Source organism: Mixophyes fleayi, chromosome 10 (assembly GCF_038048845.1).
Source record: "Mixophyes fleayi isolate aMixFle1 chromosome 10, aMixFle1.hap1, whole genome shotgun sequence".
In the NCBI taxonomy this organism is placed as follows: Eukaryota; Metazoa; Chordata; class Amphibia; order Anura; family Limnodynastidae; genus Mixophyes; species Mixophyes fleayi.
The window spans coordinates 43,162,111-43,184,298 of record NC_134411.1 but is presented as its reverse complement, the minus strand read 5'-3'; the positions used below and the strand labels follow the sequence as shown (position 1 = coordinate 43,184,298).

General features: G+C 36.1%; 13 non-coding genes across 13 annotated transcripts; all 13 read left to right on the top strand.

Moving 5' to 3' along the window:
• The first annotated feature begins 23 nt into the window (after positions 1-23).
• TRNAQ-CUG (transfer RNA glutamine (anticodon CUG)) lies at positions 24-95 on the top strand. The gene has a single exon. It is a non-coding gene; the product is annotated as a tRNA-Gln (tRNA).
• Positions 96-1,856: 1,761 nt separating this feature from the next.
• On the top strand, positions 1,857-1,928 carry TRNAQ-CUG (transfer RNA glutamine (anticodon CUG)). Its single transcript has one exon. It is a non-coding gene; the product is annotated as a tRNA-Gln (tRNA).
• Positions 1,929-3,689: 1,761 nt separating this feature from the next.
• Positions 3,690-3,761, top strand: TRNAQ-CUG (transfer RNA glutamine (anticodon CUG)). The gene has a single exon. It is a non-coding gene; the product is annotated as a tRNA-Gln (tRNA).
• A 1,761-nt stretch (positions 3,762-5,522) lies between these two features.
• TRNAQ-CUG (transfer RNA glutamine (anticodon CUG)) lies at positions 5,523-5,594 on the top strand. Its single transcript has one exon. It is a non-coding gene; the product is annotated as a tRNA-Gln (tRNA).
• Positions 5,595-7,355: 1,761 nt separating this feature from the next.
• TRNAQ-CUG (transfer RNA glutamine (anticodon CUG)) lies at positions 7,356-7,427 on the top strand. Its single transcript has one exon. It is a non-coding gene; the product is annotated as a tRNA-Gln (tRNA).
• A 1,761-nt stretch (positions 7,428-9,188) lies between these two features.
• On the top strand, positions 9,189-9,260 carry TRNAQ-CUG (transfer RNA glutamine (anticodon CUG)). The gene has a single exon. It is a non-coding gene; the product is annotated as a tRNA-Gln (tRNA).
• A 1,761-nt stretch (positions 9,261-11,021) lies between these two features.
• On the top strand, positions 11,022-11,093 carry TRNAQ-CUG (transfer RNA glutamine (anticodon CUG)). The gene has a single exon. It is a non-coding gene; the product is annotated as a tRNA-Gln (tRNA).
• A 1,761-nt stretch (positions 11,094-12,854) lies between these two features.
• On the top strand, positions 12,855-12,926 carry TRNAQ-CUG (transfer RNA glutamine (anticodon CUG)). Its single transcript has one exon. It is a non-coding gene; the product is annotated as a tRNA-Gln (tRNA).
• A 1,761-nt stretch (positions 12,927-14,687) lies between these two features.
• Positions 14,688-14,759, top strand: TRNAQ-CUG (transfer RNA glutamine (anticodon CUG)). Its single transcript has one exon. It is a non-coding gene; the product is annotated as a tRNA-Gln (tRNA).
• A 1,761-nt stretch (positions 14,760-16,520) lies between these two features.
• Positions 16,521-16,592, top strand: TRNAQ-CUG (transfer RNA glutamine (anticodon CUG)). Its single transcript has one exon. It is a non-coding gene; the product is annotated as a tRNA-Gln (tRNA).
• Positions 16,593-18,353: 1,761 nt separating this feature from the next.
• Positions 18,354-18,425, top strand: TRNAQ-CUG (transfer RNA glutamine (anticodon CUG)). Its single transcript has one exon. It is a non-coding gene; the product is annotated as a tRNA-Gln (tRNA).
• A 1,761-nt stretch (positions 18,426-20,186) lies between these two features.
• Positions 20,187-20,258, top strand: TRNAQ-CUG (transfer RNA glutamine (anticodon CUG)). The gene has a single exon. It is a non-coding gene; the product is annotated as a tRNA-Gln (tRNA).
• A 1,761-nt stretch (positions 20,259-22,019) lies between these two features.
• TRNAQ-CUG (transfer RNA glutamine (anticodon CUG)) lies at positions 22,020-22,091 on the top strand. Its single transcript has one exon. It is a non-coding gene; the product is annotated as a tRNA-Gln (tRNA).
• The last annotated feature ends 97 nt before the right edge of the window (positions 22,092-22,188 follow it).

Here is a 22,188-nt window from a genome sequence, read left to right as displayed (position 1 = left end):
AACAAGTCAGATTTTACACAGTTGGTGCCATGGTGTAATGGTTAGCACTCTGGACTCTGAATCCAGCGATCTGAGTTCAAATCTCAGTGGGACCTTGATAGAATTTTTCCTATAGATGGAAATGAAGAGGTAAATACAGTTCAATGTATGGAAATCTAGCTAACAGAGACAAAATTAAACAAATACAAGAGGCACAAAATAGCATTTTCTGAATAAACAGCTAAATTATTCATGAGGTAAGAATTTAAAAAAATAAAATAAAACAGTGACACTCCATGCAATACTATGCATGTGTATTAAGATTGTTGTTACAGAGCAAAGTAGTTAACACTGCTGCCTCAGATGGGTCCAATTGAAAAACAGACCATAATCCACTACTGTGGGGTTTGTATTTCTTCTAAATACTAGGATAGCTTTTACCCAGGTGCCCCTGCCCAAGTACAGTCCAAAAAACATACAAATATGCTATTTGGCCTCTGATAAAAAATAGCCCAGGGTTCCTGTGTGGTAGAGAATTTAGACTGAACACCCCAATGGGACAGGGACTAATGAGAATGGATAAATTCTGATTTGTAAAACACTATAATATGCAGACACTATATCAATAAAGGATAAACACCATGCTAACAGTATATATAAAACAGATTTTAATTTAAAGCAGAAGCATTTACTGTTGCAGGATAATTCAAAGAAAAGTTAGCTAAAACAAGATACTAAACTGAAAACATATGAAAGAAAATTCTGCATGAGCTTGGTTGGGGGAATCAGTGGTGAATTCTGTAGATTTCTGGCATTCTAGCTCTTAAGTCTGATTTCACATCATGGGATAGTCTTTTAACGTGGATGTCCACTTTTTGATTAGTCTGCAGTATCTTGCTTGGTCTCCGATGATGATTTTCCTTCTATTACCCGAATTTTGGAAGCAATTGCTGTGAACTTGAAATACAGGAATAACAAGTCCCTACATTCTGCTCTAAGAACTCAGTCGAAGCATTCTTTTGAGCAATATGGGAGACTTATGGGCAGCCTCACTCTCCCCAAGATACATATCAGCCTGATCAAATCCTATTGGCACTCTGCTTCAGATAGCTGGGATCCCCAGGAGATGAGTCTCCTAAGTTTCCTGCAGCACTTTGTCCAAAAGAGGATTGTACATGAAGGTGACCACACACAGCTGTCCAACACATAGACGTTATTATATGGGTATGGGATCAGTTATTCAGAAACGTGTTATGCAGCAGGATGTTAAGAAAACCATTGGTAAATGTTAATACTTGCTGCTTTTTTAGTAATAATATCACAGAACTATAACGATTGTGGGACAGATAGAAATATGTTTTAAATGTAATGTAGTAGATTTTAGTCACAGTGCTCAAATATGCTGGAAAAGATCTTATATGGAAATCTCCCAGCGCTTCAATTGATAGATAATGAACCTATACATCCATAGGCACAAGTACAATTTTTTTTGATGCCGCTTTTTGCTTTCATGGTCTGAACGGTATGCATAGACACCATTTAAGCCATAGCAATCTATTCATTAGTATTTGGACAAGCACCAAGGGGCGATACAATATAGAGAGTTTCTATCTGGTAATTACATTTCAAATACTTTTCCTAAAAGTGTTATCTGTATTTTTTGTACTTTTAAGTTTGTTCAACATAATAAAAATCAAAAGGTAAGATGTATTTTATGTTAAGAGAAAATGAAATATTTATCCGTACTGTGTACGCAATAGTTTTAAACCAGAATGAAGCAGGCGAAAACAAATTATTCCAATAAGAAGATACAACCCTATAGGCAGACACGGGTGCTCCAGTCCTAAAGGAATAAACAAGTCAGATTTTACACAGATGGTGCCATGGTGTAATGGTTAGCACTCTGGACTCTGCATCCAGCGATCTGAGTTCAAATCTCAGTGGGACCTTGATAGAATTTTTCCTATAGATGGAAATGAAGAGGTAAATACAGTTCAATGTATGGAAATCTAGCTAACAGAGACAAAATTAAACAAATACAAGAGGCACAAAATAGCATTTTCTGAATAAACAGCTAAATTATTCATGAGGTAAGAATTTAAAAAAATAAAATAAAACAGTGACACTCCATGCAATACTATGCATGTGTATTAAGATTGTTGTTACAGAGCAAAGTAGTTAACACTGCTGCCTCAGATGGGTCCAATTGAAAAACAGACCATAATCCACTACTGTGGGGTTTGTATTTCTTCTAAATACTAGGATAGCTTTTACCCAGGTGCCCCTGCCCAAGTACAGTCCAAAAAACATACAAATATGCTATTTGGCCTCTGATAAAAAATAGCCCAGGGTTCCTGTGTGGTAGAGAATTTAGACTGAACACCCCAATGGGACAGGGACTAATGAGAATGGATAAATTCTGATTTGTAAAACACTATAATATGCAGACACTATATCAATAAAGGATAAACACCATGCTAACAGTATATATAAAACAGATTTTAATTTAAAGCAGAAGCATTTACTGTTGCAGGATAATTCAAAGAAAAGTTAGCTAAAACAAGATACTAAACTGAAAACATATGAAAGAAAATTCTGCATGAGCTTGGTTGGGGGAATCAGTGGTGAATTCTGTAGATTTCTGGCATTCTAGCTCTTAAGTCTGATTTCACATCATGGGATAGTCTTTTAACGTGGATGTCCACTTTTTGATTAGTCTGCAGTATCTTGCTTGGTCTCCGATGATGATTTTCCTTCTATTACCCGAATTTTGGAAGCAATTGCTGTGAACTTGAAATACAGGAATAACAAGTCCCTACATTCTGCTCTAAGAACTCAGTCGAAGCATTCTTTTGAGCAATATGGGAGACTTATGGGCAGCCTCACTCTCCCCAAGATACATATCAGCCTGATCAAATCCTATTGGCACTCTGCTTCAGATAGCTGGGATCCCCAGGAGATGAGTCTCCTAAGTTTCCTGCAGCACTTTGTCCAAAAGAGGATTGTACATGAAGGTGACCACACACAGCTGTCCAACACATAGACGTTATTATATGGGTATGGGATCAGTTATTCAGAAACGTGTTATGCAGCAGGATGTTAAGAAAACCATTGGTAAATGTTAATACTTGCTGCTTTTTTAGTAATAATATCACAGAACTATAACGATTGTGGGACAGATAGAAATATGTTTTAAATGTAATGTAGTAGATTTTAGTCACAGTGCTCAAATATGCTGGAAAAGATCTTATATGGAAATCTCCCAGCGCTTCAATTGATAGATAATGAACCTATACATCCATAGGCACAAGTACAATTTTTTTTGATGCCGCTTTTTGCTTTCATGGTCTGAACGGTATGCATAGACACCATTTAAGCCATAGCAATCTATTCATTAGTATTTGGACAAGCACCAAGGGGCGATACAATATAGAGAGTTTCTATCTGGTAATTACATTTCAAATACTTTTCCTAAAAGTGTTATCTGTATTTTTTGTACTTTTAAGTTTGTTCAACATAATAAAAATCAAAAGGTAAGATGTATTTTATGTTAAGAGAAAATGAAATATTTATCCGTACTGTGTACGCAATAGTTTTAAACCAGAATGAAGCAGGCGAAAACAAATTATTCCAATAAGAAGATACAACCCTATAGGCAGACACGGGTGCTCCAGTCCTAAAGGAATAAACAAGTCAGATATTAAACAGATGGTGCCATGGTGTAATGGTTAGCACTCTGGACTCTGCATCCAGCGATCTGAGTTCAAATCTCAGTGGGACCTTGATAGAATTTTTCCTATAGATGGAAATGAAGAGGTAAATACAGTTCAATGTATGGAAATCTAGCTAACAGAGACAAAATTAAACAAATACAAGAGGCACAAAATAGCATTTTCTGAATAAACAGCTAAATTATTCATGAGGTAAGAATTTAAAAAAATAAAATAAAACAGTGACACTCCATGCAATACTATGCATGTCTATTAAGATTGTTGTTACAGAGCAAAGTAGTTAACACTGCTGCCTCAGATGGGTCCAATTGAAAAACAGACCATAATCCACTACTGTGGGGTTTGTATTTCTTCTAAATACTAGGATAGCTTTTACCCAGGTGCCCCTGCCCAAGTACAGTCCAAAAAACATACAAATATGCTATTTTGCCTCTGATAAAAAATAGCCCAGGGTTCCTGTGTGGTAGAGAATTTAGACTGAACACCCCAATGGGACAGGGACTAATGAGAATGGATAAATTCTGATTTGTAAAACACTATAATATGCAGACACTATATCAATAAAGGATAAACACCATGCTAACAGTATATATAAAACAGATTTTAATTTAAAGCAGAAGCATTTACTGTTGCAGGATAATTCAAAGAAAAGTTAGCTAAAACAAGATACTAAACTGAAAACATATGAAAGAAAATTCTGCATGAGCTTGGTTGGGGGAATCAGTGGTGAATTCTGTAGATTTCTGGCATTCTAGCTCTTAAGTCTGATTTCACATCATGGGATAGTCTTTTAACGTGGATGTCCACTTTTTGATTAGTCTGCAGTATCTTGCTTGGTCTCCGATGATGATTTTCCTTCTATTACCCGAATTTTGGAAGCAATTGCTGTGAACTTGAAATACAGGAATAACAAGTCCCTACATTCTGCTCTAAGAACTCAGTCGAAGCATTCTTTTGAGCAATATGGGAGACTTATGGGCAGCCTCACTCTCCCCAAGATACATATCAGCCTGATCAAATCCTATTGGCACTCTGCTTCAGATAGCTGGGATCCCCAGGAGATGAGTCTCCTAAGTTTCCTGCAGCACTTTGTCCAAAAGAGGATTGTACATGAAGGTGACCACACACAGCTGTCCAACACATAGACGTTATTATATGGGTATGGGATCAGTTATTCAGAAACGTGTTATGCAGCAGGATGTTAAGAAAACCATTGGTAAATGTTAATACTTGCTGCTTTTTTAGTAATAATATCACAGAACTATAACGATTGTGGGACAGATAGAAATATGTTTTAAATGTAATGTAGTAGATTTTAGTCACAGTGCTCAAATATGCTGGAAAAGATCTTATATGGAAATCTCCCAGCGCTTCAATTGATAGATAATGAACCTATACATCCATAGGCACAAGTACAATTTTTTTTGATGCCGCTTTTTGCTTTCATGGTCTGAACGGTATGCATAGACACCATTTAAGCCATAGCAATCTATTCATTAGTATTTGGACAAGCACCAAGGGGCGATACAATATAGAGAGTTTCTATCTGGTAATTACATTTCAAATACTTTTCCTAAAAGTGTTATCTGTATTTTTTGTACTTTTAAGTTTGTTCAACATAATAAAAATCAAAAGGTAAGATGTATTTTATGTTAAGAGAAAATGAAATATTTATCCGTACTGTGTACGCAATAGTTTTAAACCAGAATGAAGCAGGCGAAAACAAATTATTCCAATAAGAAGATACAACCCTATAGGCAGACACGGGTGCTCCAGTCCTAAAGGAATAAACAAGTCAGATATTAAACAGATGGTGCCATGGTGTAATGGTTAGCACTCTGGACTCTGCATCCAGCGATCTGAGTTCAAATCTCAGTGGGACCTTGATAGAATTTTTCCTATAGATGGAAATGAAGAGGTAAATACAGTTCAATGTATGGAAATCTAGCTAACAGAGACAAAATTAAACAAATACAAGAGGCACAAAATAGCATTTTCTGAATAAACAGCTAAATTATTCATGAGGTAAGAATTTAAAAAAATAAAATAAAACAGTGACACTCCATGCAATACTATGCATGTGTATTAAGATTGTTGTTACAGAGCAAAGTAGTTAACACTGCTGCCTCAGATGGGTCCAATTGAAAAACAGACCATAATCCACTACTGTGGGGTTTGTATTTCTTCTAAATACTAGGATAGCTTTTACCCAGGTGCCCCTGCCCAAGTACAGTCCAAAAAACATACAAATATGCTATTTTGCCTCTGATAAAAAATAGCCCAGGGTTCCTGTGTGGTAGAGAATTTAGACTGAACACCCCAATGGGACAGGGACTAATGAGAATGGATAAATTCTGATTTGTAAAACACTATAATATGCAGACACTATATCAATAAAGGATAAACACCATGCTAACAGTATATATAAAACAGATTTTAATTTAAAGCAGAAGCATTTACTGTTGCAGGATAATTCAAAGAAAAGTTAGCTAAAACAAGATACTAAACTGAAAACATATGAAAGAAAATTCTGCATGAGCTTGGTTGGGGGAATCAGTGGTGAATTCTGTAGATTTCTGGCATTCTAGCTCTTAAGTCTGATTTCACATCATGGGATAGTCTTTTAACGTGGATGTCCACTTTTTGATTAGTCTGCAGTATCTTGCTTGGTCTCCGATGATGATTTTCCTTCTATTACCCGAATTTTGGAAGCAATTGCTGTGAACTTGAAATACAGGAATAACAAGTCCCTACATTCTGCTCTAAGAACTCAGTCGAAGCATTCTTTTGAGCAATATGGGAGACTTATGGGCAGCCTCACTCTCCCCAAGATACATATCAGCCTGATCAAATCCTATTGGCACTCTGCTTCAGATAGCTGGGATCCCCAGGAGATGAGTCTCCTAAGTTTCCTGCAGCACTTTGTCCAAAAGAGGATTGTACATGAAGGTGACCACACACAGCTGTCCAACACATAGACGTTATTATATGGGTATGGGATCAGTTATTCAGAAACGTGTTATGCAGCAGGATGTTAAGAAAACCATTGGTAAATGTTAATACTTGCTGCTTTTTTAGTAATAATATCACAGAACTATAACGATTGTGGGACAGATAGAAATATGTTTTAAATGTAATGTAGTAGATTTTAGTCACAGTGCTCAAATATGCTGGAAAAGATCTTATATGGAAATCTCCCAGCGCTTCAATTGATAGATAATGAACCTATACATCCATAGGCACAAGTACAATTTTTTTTGATGCCGCTTTTTGCTTTCATGGTCTGAACGGTATGCATAGACACCATTTAAGCCATAGCAATCTATTCATTAGTATTTGGACAAGCACCAAGGGGCGATACAATATAGAGAGTTTCTATCTGGTAATTACATTTCAAATACTTTTCCTAAAAGTGTTATCTGTATTTTTTGTACTTTTAAGTTTGTTCAACATAATAAAAATCAAAAGGTAAGATGTATTTTATGTTAAGAGAAAATGAAATATTTATCCGTACTGTGTACGCAATAGTTTTAAACCAGAATGAAGCAGGCGAAAACAAATTATTCCAATAAGAAGATACAACCCTATAGGCAGACACGGGTGCTCCAGTCCTAAAGGAATAAACAAGTCAGATATTAAACAGATGGTGCCATGGTGTAATGGTTAGCACTCTGGACTCTGAATCCAGCGATCTGAGTTCAAATCTCAGTGGGACCTTGATAGAATTTTTCCTATAGATGGAAATGAAGAGGTAAATACAGTTCAATGTATGGAAATCTAGCTAACAGAGACAAAATTAAACAAATACAAGAGGCACAAAATAGCATTTTCTGAATAAACAGCTAAATTATTCATGAGGTAAGAATTTAAAAAAATAAAATAAAACAGTGACACTCCATGCAATACTATGCATGTCTATTAAGATTGTTGTTACAGAGCAAAGTAGTTAACACTGCTGCCTCAGATGGGTCCAATTGAAAAACAGACCATAATCCACTACTGTGGGGTTTGTATTTCTTCTAAATACTAGGATAGCTTTTACCCAGGTGCCCCTGCCCAAGTACAGTCCAAAAAACATACAAATATGCTATTTTGCCTCTGATAAAAAATAGCCCAGGGTTCCTGTGTGGTAGAGAATTTAGACTGAACACCCCAATGGGACAGGGACTAATGAGAATGGATAAATTCTGATTTGTAAAACACTATAATATGCAGACACTATATCAATAAAGGATAAACACCATGCTAACAGTATATATAAACCAGATTTTAATTCAAAGCAGAAGCATTTACTGTTGCAGGATAATTCAAAGAAAAGTTAGCTAAAACAAGATACTAAACTGAAAACATATGAAAGAAAATTCTGCATGAGCTTGGTTGGGGGAATCAGTGGTGAATTCTGTAGATTTCTGGCATTCTAGCTCTTCAGTCTGATTTCACATCATGGGATAGTCTTTTAACGTGGATGTCCACTTTTTGATTAGTCTGCAGTATCTTGCTTGGTCTCCGATGATGATTTTCCTCCTATTACCTGAATCTTGGAAGCAATTGCTGTGAACTTGAAATACAGGAATAACAAGTCCCTACATTCTGCTATTAGAACTCAGTCGAAGCATTCTTTTGAGCAATATGGGAGACTTATGGGCAGCCTCACTCTCCCCAAGATACATATCAGCCTGATCAAATCCTATTGGCACTCTGCTTCAGATAGCTGGGATCCCCAGGAGATGAGTCTCCTAAGTTTCCTGCAGCACTTTGTCCAAAAGAGGATTGTACATGAAGGTGACCACACACAGCTGTCCAACACATAGACGTTATTATATGGGTATGGGATCAGTTATTCAGAAACGTGTTATGCAGCAGGATGTTAAGAAAACCATTGGTAAATGTTAATACTTGCTGCTTTTTTAGTAATAATATCACAGAACTATAACGATTGTGGGACAGATAGAAATATGTTTTAAATGTAATGTAGTAGATTTTAGTCACAGTGCTCAAATATGCTGGAAAAGATCTTATATGGAAATCTCCCAGCGCTTCAATTGATAGATAATGAACCTGTACATCCAAAGGCACAAGTACAATTTTTTTTGATGCCGCTTTTTGCTTTCATGGTCTGAACGGTATGCATAGACACCATTTAAGCCATAGCAATCTATTCATTAGTATTTGGACAAGCACCAAAGGGCGATACAATATAGAGAGTTTCTATCTGGTAATTACATTTCAAATACTTTTCCTAAAAGTGTTATCTGTATTTTTTGTACTTTTAAGTTTGTTCAACATAATAAAAATCAAAAGGTAAGATGTATTTTATGTTAAGAGAAAATGAAATATTTATCCGTACTGTGTACGCAATAGTTTTAAACCAGAATGAAGCAGGCGAAAACAAATTATTCCAATAAGAAGATACAACCCTATAGGCAGACACGGGTGCTCCAGTCCTAAAGGAATAAACAAGTCAGATTTTAAACAGATGGTGCCATGGTGTAATGGTTAGCACTCTGGACTCTGAATCCAGCGATCTGAGTTCAAATCTCAGTGGGACCTTGATAGAATTTTTCCTATAGATGGAAATGAAGAGGTAAATACAGTTCAATGTATGGAAATCTAGCTAACAGAGACAAAATTAAACAAATACAAGAGGCACAAAATAGCATTTTCTGAATAAACAGCTAAATTATTCATGAGGTAAGAATTTAAAAAAATAAAATAAAACAGTGACACTCCATGCAATACTATGCATGTCTATTAAGATTGTTGTTACAGAGCAAAGTAGTTAACACTGCTGCCTCAGATGGGTCCAATTGAAAAACAGACCATAATCCACTACTGTGGGGTTTGTATTTCTTCTAAATACTAGGATAGCTTTTACCCAGGTGCCCCTGCCCAAGTACAGTCCAAAAAACATACAAATATGCTATTTTGCCTCTGATAAAAAATAGCCCAGGGTTCCTGTGTGGTAGAGAATTTAGACTGAACACCCCAATGGGACAGGGACTAATGAGAATGGATAAATTCTGATTTGTAAAACACTATAATATGCAGACACTATATCAATAAAGGATAAACACCATGCTAACAGTATATATAAACCAGATTTTAATTCAAAGCAGAAGCATTTACTGTTGCAGGATAATTCAAAGAAAAGTTAGCTAAAACAAGATACTAAACTGAAAACATATGAAAGAAAATTCTGCATGAGCTTGGTTGGGGGAATCAGTGGTGAATTCTGTAGATTTCTGGCATTCTAGCTCTTCAGTCTGATTTCACATCATGGGATAGTCTTTTAACGTGGATGTCCACTTTTTGATTAGTCTGCAGTATCTTGCTTGGTCTCCGATGATGATTTTCCTCCTATTACCTGAATCTTGGAAGCAATTGCTGTGAACTTGAAATACAGGAATAACAAGTCCCTACATTCTGCTATTAGAACTCAGTCGAAGCATTCTTTTGAGCAATATGGGAGACTTATGGGCAGCCTCACTCTCCCCAAGATACATATCAGCCTGATCAAATCCTATTGGCACTCTGCTTCAGATAGCTGGGATCCCCAGGAGATGAGTCTCCTAAGTTTCCTGCAGCACTTTGTCCAAAAGAGGATTGTACATGAAGGTGACCACACACAGCTGTCCAACACATAGACGTTATTATATGGGTATGGGATCAGTTATTCAGAAACGTGTTATGCAGCAGGATGTTAAGAAAACCATTGGTAAATGTTAATACTTGCTGCTTTTTTAGTAATAATATCACAGAACTATAACGATTGTGGGACAGATAGAAATATGTTTTAAATGTAATGTAGTAGATTTTAGTCACAGTGCTCAAATATGCTGGAAAAGATCTTATATGGAAATCTCCCAGCGCTTCAATTGATAGATAATGAACCTGTACATCCAAAGGCACAAGTACAATTTTTTTTGATGCCGCTTTTTGCTTTCATGGTCTGAACGGTATGCATAGACACCATTTAAGCCATAGCAATCTATTCATTAGTATTTGGACAAGCACCAAAGGGCGATACAATATAGAGAGTTTCTATCTGGTAATTACATTTCAAATACTTTTCCTAAAAGTGTTATCTGTATTTTTTGTACTTTTAAGTTTGTTCAACATAATAAAAATCAAAAGGTAAGATGTATTTTATGTTAAGAGAAAATGAAATATTTATCCGTACTGTGTACGCAATAGTTTTAAACCAGAATGAAGCAGGCGAAAACAAATTATTCCAATAAGAAGATACAACCCTATAGGCAGACACGGGTGCTCCAGTCCTAAAGGAATAAACAAGTCAGATTTTAAACAGATGGTGCCATGGTGTAATGGTTAGCACTCTGGACTCTGAATCCAGCGATCTGAGTTCAAATCTCAGTGGGACCTTGATAGAATTTTTCCTATAGATGGAAATGAAGAGGTAAATACAGTTCAATGTATGGAAATCTAGCTAACAGAGACAAAATTAAACAAATACAAGAGGCACAAAATAGCATTTTCTGAATAAACAGCTAAATTATTCATGAGGTAAGAATTTAAAAAAATAAAATAAAACAGTGACACTCCATGCAATACTATGCATGTCTATTAAGATTGTTGTTACAGAGCAAAGTAGTTAACACTGCTGCCTCAGATGGGTCCAATTGAAAAACAGACCATAATCCACTACTGTGGGGTTTGTATTTCTTCTAAATACTAGGATAGCTTTTACCCAGGTGCCCCTGCCCAAGTACAGTCCAAAAAACATACAAATATGCTATTTTGCCTCTGATAAAAAATAGCCCAGGGTTCCTGTGTGGTAGAGAATTTAGACTGAACACCCCAATGGGACAGGGACTAATGAGAATGGATAAATTCTGATTTGTAAAACACTATAATATGCAGACACTATATCAATAAAGGATAAACACCATGCTAACAGTATATATAAACCAGATTTTAATTCAAAGCAGAAGCATTTACTGTTGCAGGATAATTCAAAGAAAAGTTAGCTAAAACAAGATACTAAACTGAAAACATATGAAAGAAAATTCTGCATGAGCTTGGTTGGGGGAATCAGTGGTGAATTCTGTAGATTTCTGGCATTCTAGCTCTTCAGTCTGATTTCACATCATGGGATAGTCTTTTAACGTGGATGTCCACTTTTTGATTAGTCTGCAGTATCTTGCTTGGTCTCCGATGATGATTTTCCTCCTATTACCTGAATCTTGGAAGCAATTGCTGTGAACTTGAAATACAGGAATAACAAGTCCCTACATTCTGCTATTAGAACTCAGTCGAAGCATTCTTTTGAGCAATATGGGAGACTTATGGGCAGCCTCACTCTCCCCAAGATACATATCAGCCTGATCAAATCCTATTGGCACTCTGCTTCAGATAGCTGGGATCCCCAGGAGATGAGTCTCCTAAGTTTCCTGCAGCACTTTGTCCAAAAGAGGATTGTACATGAAGGTGACCACACACAGCTGTCCAACACATAGACGTTATTATATGGGTATGGGATCAGTTATTCAGAAACGTGTTATGCAGCAGGATGTTAAGAAAACCATTGGTAAATGTTAATACTTGCTGCTTTTTTAGTAATAATATCACAGAACTATAACGATTGTGGGACAGATAGAAATATGTTTTAAATGTAATGTAGTAGATTTTAGTCACAGTGCTCAAATATGCTGGAAAAGATCTTATATGGAAATCTCCCAGCGCTTCAATTGATAGATAATGAACCTGTACATCCAAAGGCACAAGTACAATTTTTTTTGATGCCGCTTTTTGCTTTCATGGTCTGAACGGTATGCATAGACACCATTTAAGCCATAGCAATCTATTCATTAGTATTTGGACAAGCACCAAAGGGCGATACAATATAGAGAGTTTCTATCTGGTAATTACATTTCAAATACTTTTCCTAAAAGTGTTATCTGTATTTTTTGTACTTTTAAGTTTGTTCAACATAATAAAAATCAAAAGGTAAGATGTATTTTATGTTAAGAGAAAATGAAATATTTATCCGTACTGTGTACGCAATAGTTTTAAACCAGAATGAAGCAGGCGAAAACAAATTATTCCAATAAGAAGATACAACCCTATAGGCAGACACGGGTGCTCCAGTCCTAAAGGAATAAACAAGTCAGATTTTAAACAGATGGTGCCATGGTGTAATGGTTAGCACTCTGGACTCTGAATCCAGCGATCTGAGTTCAAATCTCAGTGGGACCTTGATAGAATTTTTCCTATAGATGGAAATGAAGAGGTAAATACAGTTCAATGTATGGAAATCTAGCTAACAGAGACAAAATTAAACAAATACAATAGGCACAAAATAGCATTTTCTGAATAAACAGCTAAATTATTCATGAGGTAAGAATTTAAAAAAATAAAATAAAACAGTGACACTCCATGCAATACTATGCATGTCTATTAAGATTGTTGTTACAGAGCAAAGTAGTTAACACTGCTGCCTCAGATGGGTCCAATTGAAAAACAGACCATAATCCACTACTGTGGGGTTTGTATTTCTTCTAAATACTAGGATAGCTTTTACCCAGGTGCCCCTGCCCAAGTACAGTCCAAAAAACATACAAATATGCTATTTTGCCTCTGATAAAAAATAGCCCAGGGTTCCTGTGTGGTAGAGAATTTAGACTGAACACCCCAATGGGACAGGGACTAATGAGAATGGATAAATTCTGATTTGTAAAACACTATAATATGCAGACACTATATCAATAAAGGATAAACACCATGCTAACAGTATATATAAACCAGATTTTAATTCAAAGCAGAAGCATTTACTGTTGCAGGATAATTCAAAGAAAAGTTAGCTAAAACAAGATACTAAACTGAAAACATATGAAAGAAAATTCTGCATGAGCTTGGTTGGGGGAATCAGTGGTGAATTCTGTAGATTTCTGGCATTCTAGCTCTTCAGTCTGATTTCACATCATGGGATAGTCTTTTAACGTGGATGTCCACTTTTTGATTAGTCTGCAGTATCTTGCTTGGTCTCCGATGATGATTTTCCTCCTATTACCTGAATCTTGGAAGCAATTGCTGTGAACTTGAAATACAGGAATAACAAGTCCCTACATTCTGCTATTAGAACTCAGTCGAAGCATTCTTTTGAGCAATATGGGAGACTTATGGGCAGCCTCACTCTCCCCAAGATACATATCAGCCTGATCAAATCCTATTGGCACTCTGCTTCAGATAGCTGGGATCCCCAGGAGATGAGTCTCCTAAGTTTCCTGCAGCACTTTGTCCAAAAGAGGATTGTACATGAAGGTGACCACACACAGCTGTCCAACACATAGACGTTATTATATGGGTATGGGATCAGTTATTCAGAAACGTGTTATGCAGCAGGATGTTAAGAAAACCATTGGTAAATGTTAATACTTGCTGCTTTTTTAGTAATAATATCACAGAACTATAACGATTGTGGGACAGATAGAAATATGTTTTAAATGTAATGTAGTAGATTTTAGTCACAGTGCTCAAATATGCTGGAAAAGATCTTATATGGAAATCTCCCAGCGCTTCAATTGATAGATAATGAACCTGTACATCCAAAGGCACAAGTACAATTTTTTTTGATGCCGCTTTTTGCTTTCATGGTCTGAACGGTATGCATAGACACCATTTAAGCCATAGCAATCTATTCATTAGTATTTGGACAAGCACCAAAGGGCGATACAATATAGAGAGTTTCTATCTGGTAATTACATTTCAAATACTTTTCCTAAAAGTGTTATCTGTATTTTTTGTACTTTTAAGTTTGTTCAACATAATAAAAATCAAAAGGTAAGATGTATTTTATGTTAAGAGAAAATGAAATATTTATCCGTACTGTGTACGCAATAGTTTTAAACCAGAATGAAGCAGGCGAAAACAAATTATTCCAATAAGAAGATACAACCCTATAGGCAGACACGGGTGCTCCAGTCCTAAAGGAATAAACAAGTCAGATTTTAAACAGATGGTGCCATGGTGTAATGGTTAGCACTCTGGACTCTGAATCCAGCGATCTGAGTTCAAATCTCAGTGGGACCTTGATAGAATTTTTTCTATAGATGGAAATGAAGAGGTAAATACAGTTCAATGTATGGAAATCTAGCTAACAGAGACAAAATTAAACAAATACAAGAGGCACAAAATAGCATTTTCTGAATAAACAGCTAAATTATTCATGAGGTAAGAATTTAAAAAAATAAAATAAAACAGTGACACTCCATGCAATACTATGCATGTCTATTAAGATTGTTGTTACAGAGCAAAGTAGTTAACACTGCTGCCTCAGATGGGTCCAATTGAAAAACAGACCATAATCCACTACTGTGGGGTTTGTATTTCTTCTAAATACTAGGATAGCTTTTACCCAGGTGCCCCTGCCCAAGTACAGTCCAAAAAACATACAAATATGCTATTTTGCCTCTGATAAAAAATAGCCCAGGGTTCCTGTGTGGTAGAGAATTTAGACTGAACACCCCAATGGGACAGGGACTAATGAGAATGGATAAATTCTGATTTGTAAAACACTATAATATGCAGACACTATATCAATAAAGGATAAACACCATGCTAACAGTATATATAAACCAGATTTTAATTCAAAGCAGAAGCATTTACTGTTGCAGGATAATTCAAAGAAAAGTTAGCTAAAACAAGATACTAAACTGAAAACATATGAAAGAAAATTCTGCATGAGCTTGGTTGGGGGAATCAGTGGTGAATTCTGTAGATTTCTGGCATTCTAGCTCTTCAGTCTGATTTCACATCATGGGATAGTCTTTTAACGTGGATGTCCACTTTTTGATTAGTCTGCAGTATCTTGCTTGGTCTCCGATGATGATTTTCCTCCTATTACCTGAATCTTGGAAGCAATTGCTGTGAACTTGAAATACAGGAATAACAAGTCCCTACATTCTGCTATTAGAACTCAGTCGAAGCATTCTTTTGAGCAATATGGGAGACTTATGGGCAGCCTCACTCTCCCCAAGATACATATCAGCCTGATCAAATCCTATTGGCACTCTGCTTCAGATAGCTGGGATCCCCAGGAGATGAGTCTCCTAAGTTTCCTGCAGCACTTTGTCCAAAAGAGGATTGTACATGAAGGTGACCACACACAGCTGTCCAACACATAGACGTTATTATATGGGTATGGGATCAGTTATTCAGAAACGTGTTATGCAGCAGGATGTTAAGAAAACCATTGGTAAATGTTAATACTTGCTGCTTTTTTAGTAATAATATCACAGAACTATAACGATTGTGGGACAGATAGAAATATGTTTTAAATGTAATGTAGTAGATTTTAGTCACAGTGCTCAAATATGCTGGAAAAGATCTTATATGGAAATCTCCCAGCGCTTCAATTGATAGATAATGAACCTGTACATCCAAAGGCACAAGTACAATTTTTTTTGATGCCGCTTTTTGCTTTCATGGTCTGAACGGTATGCATAGACACCATTTAAGCCATAGCAATCTATTCATTAGTATTTGGACAAGCACCAAAGGGCGATACAATATAGAGAGTTTCTATCTGGTAATTACATTTCAAATACTTTTCCTAAAAGTGTTATCTGTATTTTTTGTACTTTTAAGTTTGTTCAACATAATAAAAATCAAAAGGTAAGATGTATTTTATGTTAAGAGAAAATGAAATATTTATCCGTACTGTGTACGCAATAGTTTTAAACCAGAATGAAGCAGGCGAAAACAAATTATTCCAATAAGAAGATACAACCCTATAGGCAGACACGGGTGCTCCAGTCCTAAAGGAATAAACAAGTCAGATTTTACACAGTTGGTGTCATGGTGTAATGGTTAGCACTCTGGACTCTGAATCCAGCGATCTGAGTTCAAATCTCAGTGGGACCTTGATAGAATTTTTCCTATAGATGGAAATGAAGAGGTAAATACAGTTCAATGTATGGAAATCTAGCTAACAGAGACAAAATTAAACAAATACAAGAGGCACAAAATAGCATTTTCTGAATAAACAGCTAAATTATTCATGAGGTAAGAATTTAAAAAAATAAAATAAAACAGTGACACTCCATGCAATACTATGCATGTCTATTAAGATTGTTGTTACAGAGCAAAGTAGTTAACACTGCTGCCTCAGATGGGTCCAATTGAAAAACAGACCATAATCCACTACTGTGGGGTTTGTATTTCTTCTAAATACTAGGATAGCTTTTACCCAGGTGCCCCTGCCCAAGTACAGTCCAAAAAACATACAAATATGCTATTTTGCCTCTGATAAAAAATAGCCCAGGGTTCCTGTGTGGTAGAGAATTTAGACTGAACACCCCAATGGGACAGGGACTAATGAGAATGGATAAATTCTGATTTGTAAAACACTATAATATGCAGACACTATATCAATAAAGGATAAACACCATGCTAACAGTATATATAAAACAGATTTTAATTCAAAGCAGAAGCATTTACTGTTGCAGGATAATTCAAAGAAAAGTTAGCTAAAACAAGATACTAAACTGAAAACATATGAAAGAAAATTCTGCATGAGCTTGGTTGGGGGAATCAGTGGTGAATTCTGTAGATTTCTGGCATTCTAGCTCTTCAGTCTGATTTCACATCATGGGATAGTCTTTTAACGTGGATGTCCACTTTTTGATTAGTCTGCAGTATCTTGCTTGGTCTCCGATGATGATTTTCCTCCTATTACCTGAATCTTGGAAGCAATTGCTGTGAACTTGAAATACAGGAATAACAAGTCCCTACATTCTGCTATTAGAACTCAGTCGAAGCATTCTTTTGAGCAATATGGGAGACTTATGGGCAGCCTCACTCTCCCCAAGATACATATCAGCCTGATCAAATCCTATTGGCACTCTGCTTCAGATAGCTGGGATCCCCAGGAGATGAGTCTCCTAAGTTTCCTGCAGCACTTTGTCCAAAAGAGGATTGTACATGAAGGTGACCACACACAGCTGTCCAACACATAGACGTTATTATATGGGTATGGGATCAGTTATTCAGAAACGTGTTATGCAGCAGGATGTTAAGAAAACCATTGGTAAATGTTAATACTTGCTGCTTTTTTAGTAATAATATCACAGAACTATAACGATTGTGGGACAGATAGAAATATGTTTTAAATGTAATGTAGTAGATTTTAGTCACAGTGCTCAAATATGCTGGAAAAGATCTTATATGGAAATCTCCCAGCGCTTCAATTGATAGATAATGAACCTGTACATCCAAAGGCACAAGTACAATTTTTTTTGATGCCGCTTTTTGCTTTCATGGTCTGAACGGTATGCATAGACACCATTTAAGCCATAGCAATCTATTCATTAGTATTTGGACAAGCACCAAAGGGCGATACAATATAGAGAGTTTCTATCTGGTAATTACATTTCAAATACTTTTCCTAAAAGTGTTATCTGTATTTTTTGTACTTTTAAGTTTGTTCAACATAATAAAAATCAAAAGGTAAGATGTATTTTATGTTAAGAGAAAATGAAATATTTATCCGTACTGTGTACGCAATAGTTTTAAACCAGAATGAAGCAGGCGAAAACAAATTATTCCAATAAGAAGATACAACCCTATAGGCAGACACGGGTGCTCCAGTCCTAAAGGAATAAACAAGTCAGATTTTACACAGTTGGTGTCATGGTGTAATGGTTAGCACTCTGGACTCTGAATCCAGCGATCTGAGTTCAAATCTCAGTGGGACCTTGATAGAATTTTTCCTATAGATGGAAATGAAGAGGTAAATACAGTTCAATGTATGGAAATCTAGCTAACAGAGACAAAATTAAACAAATACAAGAGGCACAAAATAGCATTTTCTGAATAAACAGCTAAATTATTCATGAGGTAAGAATTTAAAAAAATAAAATAAAACAGTGACACTCCATGCAATACTATGCATGTCTATTAAGATTGTTGTTACAGAGCAAAGTAGTTAACACTGCTGCCTCAGATGGGTCCAATTGAAAAACAGACCATAATCCACTACTGTGGGGTTTGTATTTCTTCTAAATACTAGGATAGCTTTTACCCAGGTGCCCCTGCCCAAGTACAGTCCAAAAAACATACAAATATGCTATTTTGCCTCTGATAAAAAATAGCCCAGGGTTCCTGTGTGGTAGAGAATTTAGACTGAACACCCCAATGGGACAGGGACTAATGAGAATGGATAAATTCTGATTTGTAAAACACTATAATATGCAGACACTATATCAATAAAGGATAAACACCATGCTAACAGTATATATAAAACAGATTTTAATTCAAAGCAGAAGCATTTACTGTTGCAGGATAATTCAAAGAAAAGTTAGCTAAAACAAGATACTAAACTGAAAACATATGAAAGAAAATTCTGCATGAGCTTGGTTGGGGGAATCAGTGGTGAATTCTGTAGATTTCTGGCATTCTAGCTCTTCAGTCTGATTTCACATCATGGGATAGTCTTTTAACGTGGATGTCCACTTTTTGATTAGTCTGCAGTATCTTGCTTGGTCTCCGATGATGATTTTCCTCCTATTACCTGAATCTTGGAAGCAATTGCTGTGAACTTGAAATACAGGAATAACAAGTCCCTACATTCTGCTATTAGAACTCAGTCGAAGCATTCTTTTGAGCAATATGGGAGACTTATGGGCAGCCTCACTCTCCCCAAGATACATATCAGCCTGATCAAATCCTATTGGCACTCTGCTTCAGATAGCTGGGATCCCCAGGAGATGAGTCTCCTAAGTTTCCTGCAGCACTTTGTCCAAAAGAGGATTGTACATGAAGGTGACCACACACAGCTGTCCAACACATAGACGTTATTATATGGGTATGGGATCAGTTATTCAGAAACGTGTTATGCAGCAGGATGTTAAGAAAACCATTGGTAAATGTTAATACTTGCTGCTTTTTTAGTAATAATATCACAGAACTATAACGATTGTGGGACAGATAGAAATATGTTTTAAATGTAATGTAGTAGATTTTAGTCACAGTGCTCAAATATGCTGGAAAAGATCTTATATGGAAATCTCCCAGCGCTTCAATTGATAGATAATGAACCTATACATCCAAAGGCACAAGTACAATTTTTTTTGATGCCGCTTTTTGCTTTCATGGTCTGAACGGTATGCATAGACACCATTTAAGCCATAGCAATCTATTCATTAGTATTTGGACAAGCACCAAAGGGCGATACAATATAGAGAGTTTCTATCTGGTAATTACATTTCAAATACTTTTCCTAAAAGTGTTATCTGTATTTTTTGTACTTTTAAGTTTGTTCAACATAATAAAAATCAAAAGGTAAGATGTATTTTATGTTAAGAGAAAATGAAATATTTATCCGTACTGTGTACGCAATAGTTTTAAACCAGAATCAAGCAGGCGAAAACAAATTATTCCAATAAGAAGATACAACCCTATAGGCAGACACGGGTGCTCCAGTCCTAAAGGAATAAACAAGTCAGATTTTACACAGTTGGTGCCATGGTGTAATGGTTAGCACTCTGGACTCTGAATCCAGCGATCTGAGTTCAAATCTCAGTGGGACCTTGATAGAATTTTTCCTATAGATGGAAATGAAGAGGTAAATACAGTTCAATGTATGGAAATCTAGCTAACAGAGACAAAATTAAACAAATACAAGAGGCACAAAATAGCATTTTCTGAATAAACAGCTAAATTATTCATGAGGTAAGAATTTAAAAAAATAAAATAAAACAGTGACACTCCATGCAATACTATGCATGTCTATTAAGATTGTTGTTACAGAGCAAAGTAGTTAACACTGCTGCCTCAGATGGGTCCAATTGAAAAACAGACCATAATCCACTACTGTGGGGTTTGTATTTCTTCTAAATACTAGGATAGCTTTTACCCAGGTGCCCCTGCCCAAGTACAGTCCAAAAAACATACAAATATGCTATTTTGCCTCTGATAAAAAATAGCCCAGGGTTCCTGTGTGGTAGAGAATTTAGACTGAACACCCCAATGGGACAGGGACTAATGAGAATGGATAAATTCTGATTTGTAAAACACTATAATATGCAGACACTATATCAATAAAGGATAAACACCATGCTAACAGTATATATAAACCAGATTTTAATTCAAAGCAGAAGCATTTACTGTTGCAGGATAATTCAAAGAAAAGTTAGCTAAAACAAGATACTAAACTGAAAACATATGAAAGAAAATTCTGCATGAGCTTGGTTGGGGGAATCAGTGGTGAATTCTGTAGATTTCTGGCATTCTAGCTCTTCAGTCTGATTTCACATCATGGGATAGTCTTTTAACGTGGATGTCCACTTTTTGATTAGTCTGCAGTATCTTGCTTGGTCTCCGATGATGATTTTCCTCCTATTACCTGAATCTTGGAAGCAATTGCTGTGAACTTGAAATACAGGAATAACAAGTCCCTACATTCTGCTATTAGAACTCAGTCGAAGCATTCTTTTGAGCAATATGGGAGACTTATGGGCAGCCTCACTCTCCCCAAGATACATATCAGCCTGATCAAATCCTATTGGCACTCTGCTTCAGATAGCTGGGATCCCCAGGAGATGAGTCTCCTAAGTTTCCTGCAGCACTTTGTCCAAAAGAGGATTGTACATGAAGGTGACCACACACAGCTGTCCAACACATAGACGTTATTATATGGGTATGGGATCAGTTATTCAGAAACGTGTTATGCAGCAGGATGTTAAGAAAACCATTGGTAAATGTTAATACTTGCTGCTTTTTTAGTAATAATATCACAGAACTATAACGATTGTGGGACAGATAGAAATATGTTTTAAATGTAATGTAGTAGATTTTAGTCACAGTGCTCAAATATGCTGGAAAAGATCTTATATGGAAATCTCCCAGCGCTTCAATTGATAGATAATGAACCTGTACATCCAAAGGCACAAGTACAATTTTTTTTGATGCCGCTTTTTGCTTTCATGGTCTGAACGGTATGCATAGACACCATTTAAGCCATAGCAATCTATTCATTAGTATTTGGACAAGCACCAAAGGGCGATACAATATAGAGAGTTTCTATCTGGTAATTACATTTCAAATACTTTTCCTAAAAGTGTTATCTGTATTTTTTGTACTTTTAAGTTTGTTCAACATAATAAAAATCAAAAGGTAAGATGTATTTTATGTTAAGAGAAAATGAAATATTTATCCGTACTGTGTACGCAATAGTTTTAAACCAGAATGAAGCAGGCGAAAACAAATTATTCCAATAAGAAGATACAACCCTATAGGCAGACACGGGTGCTCCAGTCCTAAAGGAATAAACAAGTCAGATTTTACACAGTTGGTGTCATGGTGTAATGGTTAGCACTCTGGACTCTGAATCCAGCGATCTGAGTTCAAATCTCAGTGGGACCTTGATAGAATTTTTCCTATAGATGGAAATGAAGAGGTAAATACAGTTCAATGTATGGAAATCTAGCTAACAGAGACAAAATTAAACAAATACAAGAGG